This window comes from Leptinotarsa decemlineata, unplaced genomic scaffold (assembly GCF_025532065.1).
Source record: "Leptinotarsa decemlineata unplaced genomic scaffold, Ldec_3_MD MMD2_tig00004307_RagTag_RagTag, whole genome shotgun sequence".
Lineage (NCBI taxonomy): Eukaryota > Metazoa > Arthropoda > Insecta > Coleoptera > Chrysomelidae > Leptinotarsa > Leptinotarsa decemlineata.
The window spans coordinates 10,875,032-10,891,274 of record NW_027412606.1 but is presented as its reverse complement, the minus strand read 5'-3'; the positions used below and the strand labels follow the sequence as shown (position 1 = coordinate 10,891,274).

At 32.1% G+C, this 16,243-nt stretch overlaps 1 protein-coding gene across 3 annotated transcripts in view; it reads left to right on the top strand.

The window, feature by feature from the left end:
* Window positions 1-16,243, top strand: part of LOC111515046 (uncharacterized) — a 166,674-nt gene that overhangs the window by 55,942 nt on the left and 94,489 nt on the right. The window contains exon 1 of one of the 3 annotated variants that reach the window (XM_074178965.1): window positions 2,593-2,731. The exons of 1 other annotated variant lie outside the window; for it this stretch is intronic. The gene's annotated coding sequence lies outside the window, so the exon portion shown is untranslated. Of the gene's footprint in view, window positions 1-2,592; window positions 2,732-10,620; window positions 10,866-16,243 lie in introns of those variants that run through there. One more of the 3 variants, XM_074178964.1, reaches the window with a different exon arrangement.

Genomic DNA, 16,243 nt, shown 5'->3' with positions numbered 1-16,243 from the left:
AAATTAGCTCCTTAATGTTATAAATACCATTGCCAAATTACAACAAAATTAGGTAAAGGATATTTAAGATATTTACGAATAACTTTTTTTTATTTCAACACCCTGTATCTTGAGAACGAAGGATTTGCGGACTCATGTTTATATGAACATTTCGTCCTCAAATTACCTAAAGAATCGTCTGTTAATATGGTACATACTTAATTAACACCCTGTATGTCAACATTTCGTGATATTATCAAAACCTGTTAAATGTTCTTTTGGGATTTATTTTTAGGCACATTTGTAGTCAATACTTATTTTCTTGATTGCAAATCTACAAATAGCGTTTGAATTGTTATAATGATAGATACGTTTTCGTAGCAGAGATTACCAATTCATCTTCTTTTACCATTTTGAGTTTCTGTGGCAAATAGAATACATTCTAATGCTAACCCCCATCATCATCATCATCTCCTTTTTTTACTATTAATATAGAATGGCTGTTTATCCATGGAGTACTATCGTTTGATATACATGTACCTAGCCATCTGCATGAGAAAAACAATAATAGTGGAGTACAAATTCAGAAACATTCATGAAGAAAGTGGTAAAAAAAGTTTTTCTAAATTGAAATTGACAAAAAGATATCTGCGATCGATCATGGCACAGAATAGACTACTTGGATTGGCAATGATTTCAATAAAACATGAGATTTGCGACAGTACAATTTTATCAAAAGTTATTAGATTCTGCAAAGCAAACTGCGAAAAAAATCACTCATAAAAAATGATTTATTTATGTGATTTGGTAGCCTTAGTAAATTATGTATTTGTTTCGCATCTAATTTGAAACAAATTAACTCTTGTGTTAAATATGTATATGAACGGGCTCCATAATTTCAACAGTTTGGTCCTAGTCTCATTAACTTCTGAAACGATTTTGATAAAAAATGTTTGTCAGTTGAGTAGTTAAACGAGAGTACACAGGATGAACCGTTGGTAAGTGAAAAAATGCAATTGAGGGTTTCAAAGGATGTGTGTGTGTGGATTGTGTTAACGTAAAGGACGTCGAATATTTTTTTGTCTCGAGCTGTTAAATACACATATAGCAAAAATTGTTGGAGCCCCCTCGTAAATTGTGAAATGAAATATTTATCAATGCTGATTTTTTGTACATTAATTCTTTATTTTTTTCACCGGTGATTGTTATCCAAAAATGTTTACGAACACAATTTCCTCTAATTTTAAATACCAATGTTTGAAAAGTGGTTCATACCGATTTAGCGTGTTCAAGTGATTGTGGAGTTTTCTTTGGAATTATGCCTGACAATATAATTTCAATGTTCCTTAGAGCAATGAATAGTGGCTTCGCATGATGAGGGTTTGCGTTGACTGGATACGTGGAACTGGGCGTCCTAGGGTAACAGCAAGAGGAGATCTGTATCTAGCAGTATATGTACGTCAGAATAGAACCATAACAAGCTCAGCTCTCCGAACTCATCACTTTTGGTCGATTAATTGCAAATGCCACAATACGGCGGAGATTTGATTTCAAGTCAATTTGCGATCCAGGCCATTAACAGTATCCAGGCTACTTACCAGACCCCCAGCGGGTCGTCCCAGTGAGCACATAATCACAGAGACCGGCTTTTAGTTCAGTGGCGAAATGTCCTTCCTTCGGACGAAGCCAGATTTGGTTTAGTTAGTGATAGTTGGGTCTGGAGAGGGCCAGGTCCACAAGAAAGACTATCTTGTGCCAGAGAAGTCATTCCATACCAAGGAGGATCAGTACTGGAAGGTCGTCGTACGCAGCCTATTTCCATTCTAGACACTATGATAAGGGATAGATATGTTCGAAAAATTATTGAACCAATTTATCCTCTACGAAATGAAATTGGGGTAACTATCATTTTCATGGATGACACTGCTCCATTGTTCAAGTTGAAAATGCACTAGAGATTGAGAATATTCAGAGATTACCATGGCCAGCAAACTCGCCAGATATGAATCCCATTCAGCACATGTGGGGTTTCGTCTCTTGGGCCACTCGCGGCCCTTACCACAAAACAGAGAAGGACATGCCGATTTTCTTCTAGACTATATATTCTGGTAATCATTTTATTATGCCCCATTTTCGTTTGTAGTTTTTTCTTATTAAAATTAAATTTAGCCAATTTGCATTAGTTATGTAACCAAATTAATGTACTTTGCAATTACTTTTTGACTTATGATAATAGTGTCTCATTTAGACAAACATAACGGGGTCCAAGAATTTTGGCGATGTGGCAACTTTGATCCACAATAATGTAAAATTGAATATTGATATTTATAAGAATATGATGTGTCATTTCACCAGTAGAAACATATTATGAATTATTTCGAACACTATGTTTCTCCAAAGTCGACATGTAAGTCCGAAAAAATATCTGGGTTCATCAGAGTTTATCCCGGAAACAACAAAATTTACTTCATGCTATCGAAATATGTATCCACCCAGAGTTTAACATTTTGCCAATTTAATTATCTGCCATTGTTTTAGAATTTAAATTTGTATACGTGTAGACAATGGAAATCCACCGTTCACAAAATAAACTGTCAACTACACTCAAACAAACGCTATGCGAACCAGTTTGTTTCGTCTTTGTGACTAATGCACATTGTTTGCTTCTGGTTTTTTGCGTTCCTGTGCCAAAATGTACCTGTGAACATACACTTTTTTTATAATATTTCCAACAGGAGAAAACCAATTTTCAGTAAGTTTTTTTTGTATTCCAATATTTCTATCAAACCATAACTTGTATAGGGTTCTTCAACGCTAAGTCGACTGTTTTCAGCTTTTCAAGTTTCGACAAATTATATTTTAAATTACTTATTCCCAAATGGAAACGTAGTTTTTGATACGTAAATATTTGTTATTCGTGCTCGCGCTAGTTTTCACAAAAATTTTAGTTAAACTTGCGCATTTTTGTGCGCTGATCATGACTGCAGTGATATGGTCTATTTTCGGAGATTAGGCCAGTCAACGGTAGAAAATGTTGAAAATTCGACTTTTTCAGGAACCTACTATAAAGACAAAACTTCGGTGTCGGATAGATCAGGAGTATATGAGCTGACTTGTGGTTCTTTTCCAAAACTGTATATTGGCCAAACATGGGTTACATTTTTTCCAAAGAATTAAAGAGCATAGAAGTAGTTTTGTAAATAGAAAGACCAATTCCATATTTGCAAAACACCTTTCAGCAGAAGGACATGAGTTCAATCATGAATACGACGTGTTACATTTAGAAGAGAAGAGTTTGAAACCAAATCTTCTAGAATGTTTAGAAATCAATAGATTCAGGAATTCGGGTAATTTACTGAATGATCAATTAGAATTGCAGAACTCACCGTTACTAAATATTTGTTTCAATGTTTAAACTGGGACATAAGCTCAGGTAATTTAATTCATATCAAACTTAGGTATAAATCAGGTACTTGAAATATAGGTACTTCAAATTGTAAAACTGGGTATATTGAGTATTGAATATGCAGAATAGTGTTAGTTAAGACACTACCGAAGAAGCCATTGTAAGGCGAAACACGTGATGTGTTTTTGTAAAATTGTTTAGTAAAAATCTCACAAAGTGTTTTTTGAATACATTAACTTACTTTTGACAAAAATCTCGTTGAATGGTTCTCTTTCACGAACGCATGCTGGTTAATAAACTCATTTCAAATGTTTCTTTTTCTTCTATTTTTATGAAATAACCGTTTTTGGAATTATGTTCTTAATGATTTCGTCGTTTCATTAGAGTTGTTATGAATTTTGGCAATATCACGGAAGGTTAAAGTGAATAACTGAAAATTATGTTACCAAATTTCGAAAATTTCACATAACCTTTAATATAACAAAATCTAATATATTATAACCTAATCTAGCCAAAGCTAGATTCAAATAATTCAAATAGAACTTGAAAAAACATATTCTTGATAAATTTACAATAATGATCTTCATTATTGATTATATGAATACATTTGACTATGGTGCATCCATTTCTAGTTTAATTTTGTAAAATTGCTAACAGAATATAACAGAGCTACAGGCAATGGAAAAATATACAACATAATTCTGACATTCATAATTGAATAAAAAATATCAATATAAAACGTAGTAACTCGATTTATTGCGATATTTCTGTGGTAAAATAAACTCCGGTTTGATGCCGGGTGAGGGGGGGGGTTAAGAAAACTTAAAAGTCTTCGTAATAATGTTATTTACTTTCATAATATAATTGTGTCTATGAACAATATGTATTTTGTTGGAAAAAATGCAATATTGAGAAGATTGAACGTTATTTTTTGGAAAAAAATGAAAGTGGCAAGTGAAAAATAGTGTACAGCTTTCAGTAAGTTTTTACACTACTTTATTTTATTATTTTTCGCCTTTCGAGTAGCCGTATCTCCGAAAGTAGACTGGAGGCCGGAGTAAGGCATTTCTCAGTATTTTTATATGAAACATTCGTTATATTCCTGAACGAATCCAATGAAATGAATTGAAATATTTCAATAGGATCAATCCAAAGTTGATTGATGGAACAATACTAGTGTTGAAATGCAAACTATTTAATTCATATCAACCTAAATGGGTTTTCTATGAAAGAAAGAAATTCAATGAAAGTATTCCCTTTATGTTTTGCTGAAATAGAACTCTAATACATTTGACGCGCTCCAGACCGAAAGTTATGACACTGACATGTTATGGAATTCTCCAAAAACTATCTCATGCAGGATTTTGTGATAATTTTTCACAAATCTTATACGGACAGTGGCAGCATTCAATATTATGATTCACATCAGACTTTGGAATTAGTCCAGTAACTTTATACATCACAGTATGCGTCAAATCCGGTAGTTCTGATTTTTAGCAGACTTGTTTATGATGTTGGCCTAATGAATAATCCAAGTTTGTGACCTCGAGCGCCGAACGCAACCTTGTCAAAAATAAAATTTTAGCGATTAAAATCCTGAAGGACTAGTTTTTGAAAAAACTTGCTTTGTAAATTTTTAAAGTAGACTGAATTTGCTGCCTCTGTAGACCTAAGAGTTTCCGAGATTGAGCCTTTCAAAGTTTATAATTTTTTGCGAACTTCGCAAAATTTGCAATTCTGTCTTTCTGATTAATTTAATTTTGACCATGATTATACCATTGAAGCTTTGTATGATGGGATGTTAAAAAAGAAAATTAGAAGTGTGAACGATGCTGTTCAAGGGTGAAGAATGAACTAGGAAGACATTGAAATGAACAACTCAAAGAGGAAGGAGAGAAATGTAGAAGAATTGATAAATTCTCATTTATGTAGGTAATGGAAGTTCAGATGCAGTGCACTTCGTCAAACGGTCTATTTTATTCTCGGGACATGAGGAATTATGGGAAGTCAAAACTATTATACCTCCCATTGCCTAAAAAGTACCGTCCCATCTAACGTGTTGACATTAAAGTCGGTGTTATGAAACGAAAATTGCACAAACGACATTGAAGGGTCCTTCAACATGAGTTAGTCTGGTCGCATGATGGCCAAGGTTTCCAAAAGCATAGGTTCTTATAACTAGCTGAGAATCCAAGCGTTGACAATAACTCAACCAGATGTTTTGACCCGAACTTGTGATACAAGAATGCACCAATCCCATGCAGGAAACAAGAGATAAACGCGCCAGGCCTGACTACCGATATTATTGAATGTGCAATTGCAACGCACTTCTTTCTATAGGAAGCCAAGCAGCTTCGTTTGTCTTCGGTTTCGAGCAACGGTTTCAAAGAATCTGAGATAACTGAATTTATATTCTGGAAGAAATCGTCGAATGATGTTAATTGTGTTGTATCGTACATTTGCGACCGTATATCCTCTCGTATGACTTCAGCAGCTGCTTTCACCACGCGTAATCTTTCTGCTTGACTATCTGAGTTTTTACTGTCATACTATGTACTGGTGAGAATTTTGTGGCCTGTGTTTTTAAAACAAGTCTTGTGTTTGGATGGTCTCTTAACGATTACAATGTCCTCCCCATACTTTGCAAACAAGCGAGTTTTGACTGTTCGTAGTTGAGGTCGTTCTCTTTCTATCTGGTCCATGAGTTCATCTAGAGAGATCTGACACTCCTCAGCGTTCTCTCCCAGAAATGAATAAATCTTTTTCATGGTCTTGCTGACGATTTCCTTTGGACTTTCTTGTTGGTGATGCCTGGTAGAGCTTTGTTTGGCAAAACCGATGATATCTGGCATCAAGAGCTACCAAATCTGTGTTCTCAGATATACGCTCTTTTATTTTAAGAGCCCATTCATCACCACTTTTCTCAGCTGCTTTCAAGATTGTTGCACTGAGAGACAACTTTTCCGCAGTTATGACATTGTTCCGTTTTTCTGGCTTCTTCTTCCTTTCTGCCACAAGGAGCTCTTCAGATATTTTGTCTCCACATAGACAACAGTGTTCTCTGAAATTGAACTGCTCAGAGACTGATCTCGTGGCCCTTGATGATGTAATATTTGATTTTCCACTGCTAACAGCTGCTTTGATCAACTCCGGATTGTTGTATTTTATCTGACAAGCACTGTGCACATATATCTCATTTACGCCCTTCAATAAACGCTGATTTTCTATGTTCATAATAATAATAAAATAATAATTTTTTATTATTTCCTTGTTAAAAAGTACATTGTTATACGTACAGTGACAAGGAAAACGTCTGAGGGTTGGACACGTTACAGATTATAATGTTTGTAGTAATCAATAATCTAAAAATATGATACATATAGGTATATACATATAATTATTTGTTTGGCTTAGATTATGTAAAAAAATAACTATAAATAAATGAAAGTCAATTTTATCACATAGTTGTGATATTTTGTCATTAAAATTAAAAAAAAAAACAGTTTAAAATTCGTCAAGTGTGTAGCAATTTTTTTCAATAAGTGCCTTTTTCAGTCTTGATTTGAAAATGTTGAGATTTGGTGATATTCTAATTGATTCTTCTAATTTATTAAACATTTTTGGTCCAAGATAAAGAAAACTTTTCTGATAAAGAGTTGTTCTATGAATATTGGGCATCAGTTTGCCTCTAGAACGAGTTGGATAATTATGTTGCTGGAAAGATGTATTATGCTTGTTTCTATAAACGTATATACACAATTCATAAATATAGAGACCAGCAACAGTTAGTATCTTGAAATTTTTAAAAGCATTTCTACATGATTCTCTCCAACCAATACCGGCAATGATTCTTACTGCATATTTTTGCAAAATAAATATTCTTTCAGCAGCAGAGCCGGTAACCCAATTCAAAATTCCATATCTCAAGTGGCAGTTTATGGTCGCATAGTATAAGCTCAGTAAAATCTCTTTACTACAAAAATTAGCCATGAATCTCAGAGCATAGCAGTTTTTTCTCAATTTAATACAGAGGGTCTCAATATGAGGAGTCCATGTGAGTTTGTAGTCCAAGGTGACGCCTAAAGGAAATACTCGACGCACTTGACCTTCACTTAAAGTCTCCTTACATATAAAACACAAACCCAGGCTGGGACTTTAAGAATTTGAACTCAAGTAGAGAGGGTATTTTGATAAAATTCTATTTTAATAACTAGGTGTCATTAAAAAGGTCTACTGAAACCCATATTGATGCTTCTGTTGGAGCAGCAAAGTAGATTGATAAATGCTTTATATTTGGTGATTTGTGAGTTCTTATAGGTGAATGGTGAATTATAAATACAATAAAATTGCATACGAATATTGATTTTACATAATGAAAGCAAAGAACACTTCATTTTGCACCTTCAGAGAGTAATAGTCCGGTCAAATTTGACCAAAAAATAAGAATAGAACTACCAAAATTCCCACCAAGCTGAAAATCAGTAAGATTGTTTAAAATATGATTAAAAATAAAATTTGAAAGTTCCCTATCTTACCCCTGTATGGAAACTTTTTGAATCATTATATCTCAAAAACGGTGGCTCGTAGAAAAAAAGTATTGATAATTTTTGTGGATAATTTTATGTTCTACAATTTTTGTCCAAAGTATTTTATGATAAAACCTACCTTTTTGCTGAAAACTAATTTTTTGACCTTTGACCTTCGAGTTTTTTCCATACAGGGAAAAGATGGGGATTTTTCAAATTTTATTTTTATTCATATTTTAAACAACCTTACTGATTTTCAGCTTGGTGAGAATTTAGGTAGCTTTGAATGTCTAAATTGACCGGACTATAAAATACTTGTAAGATCTACAAAAGGAAACATTTTTAGAATCAAAATGGAACTTGGCAATTTGAATTGGAGTATGGGCGCTGTTACAAACTATTGAATAAAATCAACTTTTCTGCCCATCTCCAGTGTTTCATTTTTTCAAAACTCATTATTCAACATTGTTCGAGCTACACAAAAGAAGATTGATAGCATTTTAAAAATATTTTTCTATTGAGTAATACATTTTTAATGAAAAACATTTTCACCAAATTTCAGGTTATCTTATGCAGTTCGCGGTCAGATATAAATTTGATCATGTAGAATGAGAAACTCGTTTAAACTTTCATGTGTTTCATCTTATCCGGCTAGTGGGTGTCCTTGTCAAAGTAAAAAATATTGTTCCTTTGTATTTTTATTTTTATTCACAAACTGTAACCTGTTCGTAATTTTATTAATTCGAGATTCCTTCAACGAATTTTAGATCAATGCTGTTAAAAAAGATGAGGAATTTTTGCATACTATTTCGGTAATAATAATAAGCACACGGTGTTATGGATGTGGAGGGACCAGACAAACAAATATAATACTATCCTGAAAATCATTTTCAGTCGTAAAAAAGATACTCCACTGTAGCACTATACAAAGAATCTGACTTATTTGATGTGAGAAAATTATACACTTATCACTGCATATTATGGATGCATAATAACCCCAACCCCAATATAAATCATAATTATGAAACCCGAGCCAAACTTTATCAAAAAACGAATGTCCCTTGCTGTAGATTAACTTGCACTCAGAGATTTATATCATACTCTGGCCCAAAACTAATAAACCTAGTTTCTTCATACATTAAAGCAATCTCTAATGAATAAAAATCCAAGTCAAAATTGAAAGAATATGTTAATCAAAACTATGTCATATTGAAATCTGTCTATGAAGTGGATTCCTAATCGAAGTTCTCTCTAGGCTGTGGATATAAACTACATCCTATTGTAGGTAATATCTTGAATAAATTGAACAATACGTCACCTTCTCTTCGACTATTACTCTCTCTTTCCACCAGTTTTCCTTCCTTCCAACTATTTGTATTATTTATATTTACATTGTCAGTATGAGCGTTTGCTTTATTATGCAACAATGATACCTCATATTATATGTAAGTGTTTATGTATGTATATGTGCGTGTATATATGCATGTGTATATATGAGTATACGTATGTATATGTGTATATATAATCATCGTTTAAGTTGTTTATAGGTTGATACTACAACTCAAGCTGTGCTTAGGTAGCTCAGCCTTTAAAATTGTTCACTTGCCATTCAATGTTATATCATTATTAAAATATGTAATTACCTGAATGAATGTATATCTATTTAATAATAATATATGCGAAAGTTTTTGGTCTTCTACTTCCCCATGTAGATACAACAAGTTTGGGAATCTTCCAAAGAAAGGAAGGTAGCAATCAATTTCAAAAATTAACTCTATACAAAGAAGTGGAGCTCATGCAAATAAGTAACTTTCAGACACAAACTGGAAGCAAATGCCCTTCCGAAACAGATATTTTCATATATACATTGAATTACTCGAAAAAAAAATATTTCGAAACAAATACTTTCATATGAACGCTGAATTATACGAAAAACACTTTTCTCTATTCTGTATGCATTCTAAACAGTCGAAATGGAATCGAATCAGATATTATTTAGAGGATTCCTACACAATGTAATTAATGAAAGAAGTAAAATTTCACTTACATAGAACACTGTCATCCTCACTGTTTCATGTAAGTGAAATTTTACTTCTTTCTTCAATTATATTGTGTAGGAATCCTGGAATGATATCTGATTCGATACCATTTCGAATGTTTGGAATACAAACGGAATAGAGAAAAGTGTTTTTCGTGTAATTCAGCGTTCATATAAAAGTATTTGTTTCGAAAGTATTTATTGTTTATATGAAAATAGCTGTTTCGGAGGGGCTTTTTCTTCCAGAATGTGTCTGAAATTTATTTTTTTTTGCATGATCTACTCAGCTTTGTACAGAGTTAATATTTGAAATTAATTGCTTTCTGTCTTTCTTCATTTTTTGTATGAAAATGGAGAAGTAGAAGGCCAAAAACTCTCCCAAAAATTAATCTCTTCTAAAAATATAGGTACCCTTTCAATTCAAACAAGTGATAATATAATAATAATAATAATAATAAGAATACATCTTTATTCACCATAAAAAGTACAATTTTAAACAGATAAAAAGAGGAAAAAACAACTTTCAGTATAAAGGTGAATAGGCGGGGTATCAGCCAAGGCTGTTTTTCAACTCAACCTCAACAGTCAGACTTCCTTTAGCCATACAAATTTATATCTCAACAATCAACTGATTGTTGACAGTCAGTCCCCCTACAATAAGCAGTCGTCATGTCACTGGTAAGTGCACTTTCAGAGTGGATTTAAAACGTGCTCAAACGTTCAATGAAGTGAGTTTCAGTCATATGACGAAGAGTAAACCTTCCTGATCTGATCGAGATCGAGGTTCATCGTCACAGTGAAAGATAATTTTGTTTATCGGTTTTTATTTCTTGAAGAATATAAACTTAGTGTTGTTGGTGATGTGGTTAATCGTTTGGATATTTTAATGTTTTGTGGCAAATGGTTTACTTTCAACGTGAGTACCTCCTTATTAATCATATCGACTGTCTTTACTTTTATTTTCATTTGCCTTGTTGACCTACCTACTTTACTCCTAAATAGGTAAAACTGCACGTAATCGTACTGTATTCATTGATAATGGTTTTGGTGTTTATACGATTGATAAAACATGATTCCAGTGAGGTCAATATTAATATTCTCTCGATATACTGTTTATATGTTTGGATTGACAAATATTCGAAAGTACAGAAAACTTATGAAAACATCACGGTTTCTCTACTGTTTGTCCTTAACAAAGTATTGAACTGCTCCAAATAACGTGATTTATTAGCGATTTGTTGAAACAATCGTAAGTGAGTTGCAATATGAAGTTATATATCAAATTACGTGGTAAAATTCAAATTTTTGGAATTTTTTCACTATTTTTCATAAAAGTGTCGCACGTTCGATTTTATTCTAGAAGTAAGTATGGGATATACTCAGTTTGTTGTCTTTCTGTGATTTTTATTTTGATTGTGATAATTCGTAGTAACGGAGTAAATATTTATATTGCGTTGTCCATTATATTTTACCTACTTGTAAGTGATTTTTCAAAAATAAAAATATCTATCAGTTATTATTTCTGCACTGAAAGAATTAGTGTGAAGTTATCCATAAATTTTCATCCGCAACTTCTGATGTAGAGACAATCTATGGTGGGATAGAACTATATTATTGCGCAGTGATGCCAATGTCTCTAAGAGTTCTACTTGCATAAAAATTTCAATATTAGAAATATTGTATTTAATCAGTTCGGATATAAATTCATTTGAAATCTTTGAAAAAAGTAAAAGGATTAGCTGAAAAATAACAATTTTATTTAAAAAAAACTGAAATTACACTGAAATAACATGCAAGCAACAATCAAACAAAATAAAAAATTGAACTATCACCACGAGCTGAACAAATTTAAAAAATTATCAACAAGACAAGAAAATTAACAAATATAAAATTAAAAGATTTCAAATCAAATTACTACACGACATTTCGATTGTTAGTATCCACACTCAGCTTGTGTCAATAGTTCAATTTTTTTATTTGTTTGGTTATGGCTTGCATGTTATTTCAGAGTAATTTCAGTTTTTTGCTTGATAAAATTATTATTTTTCAGCTAATCCTTTTGATTTTTTCAGGGATTTCAAATCAATTTATACCATATTAGACAATGGAAGTCCGAATTGAGGAAATACACCATGAAACATTGTCAACTACCTTCAAACATAAGAAATATTGCTGAATGATTTAAATACATGAGTTCATTATTTTTACTAGAGTAAAAAAAATAATTTTCCGTAAAAATTGAAATGAGTGATGGTACTATGATTGGTGGATCCTATATTAGCAAGTGGCTCAAGCTGCTTTTTCTCAACATCTAATGCAAAATAATAATCAATATAAACATAGTTGATAAAACGAAAATATGTTAATAAACACAAATTTGTAGAAAACGCTTTTTGACAATCGTGATTTCCTGAAAAAAAAAATTTTTTTCCACACCAAACTTAGAATGCTTGTTCACAAGACCTGGCTTAAATTATAATTCATTATAAATACTCATACGCAGTTGTATCCAAAATTTGTGGAAAACGATTTTTGATGGAAAATAAGGGAAAATACAGGATCGTGAATTATTGAAATTAAGTTTTTCTCAGTAATCTTAGTGTGCTTGTTCACGGGACCTGGCTTGAATTATGATTCATTATAAGTACTCATACGAGGTTGAAACGAAAATTCGTGAAAAACGATTTTTGATGGAAAATAAGGGAAAATAGTGGATCGTGAATTATAGAAAATTATTTTTTCTCAGTAATCTTACAGTGCTTGTTCACGAGATCTGGCTTCAATTATGATTCATTATCAATACTAATACAAGGTTGAAAGGAACATTTATGAAAAACGATTTTTGATGGAAAATAATGAAAAATAATGGATTGTGAATTATAGAAAATAATTTTTTCTCAGTAATCTTAGAGTGGCTTGTTCTCATACGAGGTTCAGATGAAAATTCGTGGAAAACGACTTCTGGTGGAAAATATATAAGTATTAATAATGAATCATAATTAAAGCCAGTTCTCGTGAACAAGCACTCTAATGTTACTGAGAAAAAATATTTTCTATTATTCACGATCCATTATTTTTCAATATTTTCTATTATTCACGATCCATTATTTTTCACTATTTTCCATCTAAAATCGTTTTCCACCTCGTATAAGTATTGATAATGATTTATAATTTAAGCCAGGTGAACAAGCGCTCTGTGTGGAAAAAATTTGTTTCATGATTTCACGATCGTCAAAAGGCGTTTTCTACTGGTTTGTGTTTTCAAACATAATTTTGTTTCATCAACTATGTATATATTAATTATTATTTTGCAGTAGATGTCGAGAAAAAACAGCTTGAGCCACTTGTGAATATAGGATCCACCAATCCACTTCTGATGAAATAATTTTTTTTACTTTGGTAAGAATTGATGAACTCATGAGTTGAAATTATTCAGCAATATCTCTTATACTGCAATTCTTATGCAAGTAGAAGTCTTAGAGATTTGGCATCGCAGCGCAATAATGTAGTTTACAAAAGATAAAACAAATCAGTATTTGTACTGAATTATTTCGGCGATATCATAGTTTTTTTTTACTACCAATTCAATTCACGGAGCTGCATCAACCGCTTTTTCCCGAAATGTCATTAGTATATAACCTCAAAATGGGGGGATATCACCAGAAAACGAATCCATTAGTAAATTTGGTTTTTTATAAGAAAACTGTTGATTATTGAACTGAAAGGTGTCAAAGAAGGCAAAAGATGTGAACGTGATGTCGTGAATGAATACTTGTTTGTAAAAAATGGCTGAAAAGTTGTAATTTTCGGAACTCTCTTGAATTTGTAATCTGCACGTTAAAACACACCAGGCTGCTATTGGAATATTTAGATTCTTCATATATACTACTCTATGAACCATAACCTCACATTTTTCTAGGAGAGAAATAAATGACTTTACAACGATCAGATGTCAAACAGATTACATCGATGTATCGAATGTTGCCCGTTGTTATAAATTATAATTAAAAAAAAACTATGAATTGATAGACAGTAAGTCGGACCAATACACATTGCTTATATTCTTTTAGTTTGTTGTGGATTTCGAAAACTCGTACCAAAAAGATTGTTTCTTCCGCCCGTCAAAAAGTAAGTCAACAAAAGGGCAACTTTTTGGACGAACATTGCGAATAAAAGAGGCTTTTAATTACAGTCGACAAAAAAGAGACTTTTTAATACAATCCACTGTCACATTGGCACTTGGTGGGAAAGTAGTTAGATCTGCGTTACTATAACATTTTCTTCACTGTATAACTATTTTCATATAAGCTTGAGTTACTAGAATGCCTCAAAGTTGGATTTTCATTGCTAGATATATTGAATAGTCGAGAGTAATTTTGTTTGATAAAAATATTCGTGTCAATTTGATGGAGACTTTGGAAGGAGAAAGCACTTCTGTAAAACACTGACAAATTCAAGAATTTTTACGAAGAACATTCAACTGTGCAACGGTGACAAATTTCATCAAAACGAAGATAAAGATAATGAATTTCATAGAAAATAAACCTGTATTGCAAATATTTTAGGTACACTTTGCTTTTTTGATCAATTAAAATTGGTGGGATACTCATAAACACAGCTGTGTCAATTGGAAATATTTTATTATTGTGGAGAAGTTATTTATTTTATCCAGCAAAATCCTTCATTATTCAGAATACAAATTATCACCTTTCCAAGACTTAGTAAACTGACAATTCTTAACTGACAATACTATTTATACAGTTCGTTCTCTATTACGATTTGATAAAAAACAGTAACAACAAAAGTCAGTGACACACACAAGAATAAAAACAATACCTTTATATTCTGATTCTTCCTAATACATAATTCTTTACGCAGAATCCAAAAAATCTGCAAATTATAATTTTGGAATAAGTTAAATTCAACCGCAACCATCAGATCTATTAGAATATAGAAACGCCTATGGATTGTTTATAAATCAATTAACCAATTACATATTCATTAACGTTTATTATTCGGGAACACAAAATACAACTTATCACATTAACTTGAACAGTAAATCTTCAAAATTTTATATCACTCATTATTGAATCTTCAGCGGGAGTTGCCTTTCTAACAAATACTAAAGCGTCTTAGTGACTACTAATAATTATTAGTAGTCATGTAAGAGATTAATTATAATTAATCTCTTACACCGATGTCAGATGCATCTCTCCATCTCCGAGGGTCACGAAAAATTTCTGTATTCCTAATTCTAAGAAGCCTCTGTAGTTGTTTCTTTAAGTTTTCATCTCAAAACAATTAAATTCTGTGTCAAATTGATACATTTCTGGCAAGAGTGTTCATTGATATTTTTGATTTTTTTTTTGTTCTTTTGGATGCTCCCCACTCTATATACCTGGGGTCCTACATTCAATGTTACAAGTAATGAAGGGCATATAAAAATGTTCTACTCTTCAAAGGAGCAACATTCTGAAAATATTTTTTATTCATACAAAGTGACACGCCATAATAGTATTTTCTTTACATCATGTTAACATATTTTCACTTCATATTCCGAACCATTAAAGACCCTAAAAAGCAGTGTACGGTTTTGTTGTTTATAGTTCGTAAACTATAAATATTTTTGAATTTTGAAAAAAAGATCCTGGAAGAGGAGGAAATTCACTAAAAAAAAAATCCGCCTCCCGAAACGGTATCTCCATTATTTATAATTTTAATTTTACGCTGAAAATAGCCGTCCGCGCGCCATTTTTACAGGTTGCGCGCACGGCCTCTAAGCGCGTACGTAACTTGAACATAATTTTTTAAGGTACTTAAAGTAAATAGAAAAATTTTGAAAATATGATATAATCTAAACACGATAGAGAACTGATTCCCGTTGGAATTTTTCATTAAAGTTAATTTTTCAATAATCTAGACAATTGTTAATTAACAAAATTTTCTAAAACTTCCTTTATCATTGAAAGTAAAATAAATAAAATTATCCAGATAGGTGCTGATGACCTACGCCATTCAGGATAATGTTGTTCCATGTAAGTGCAATTTTATCTCTTTCATATACTATATTGTGTAGCAATCCTGTAAATGGTATCTGATTCAATTCCAAAATGGATGTTTGAAGTACAAACTGAATGGGACCAAGAGATTTTCATATAATTCATTGTTGAAGTGAAAGTAGTTGTTTCGAAAAGGCGTTTTCTTCCAGAATGTGTCTGAAATTCACTTCCATTCATGATCTACACATCTTTGTGACGAGTTTATTTTAAACGCAATCGCTTTCTTCCTTTCTTT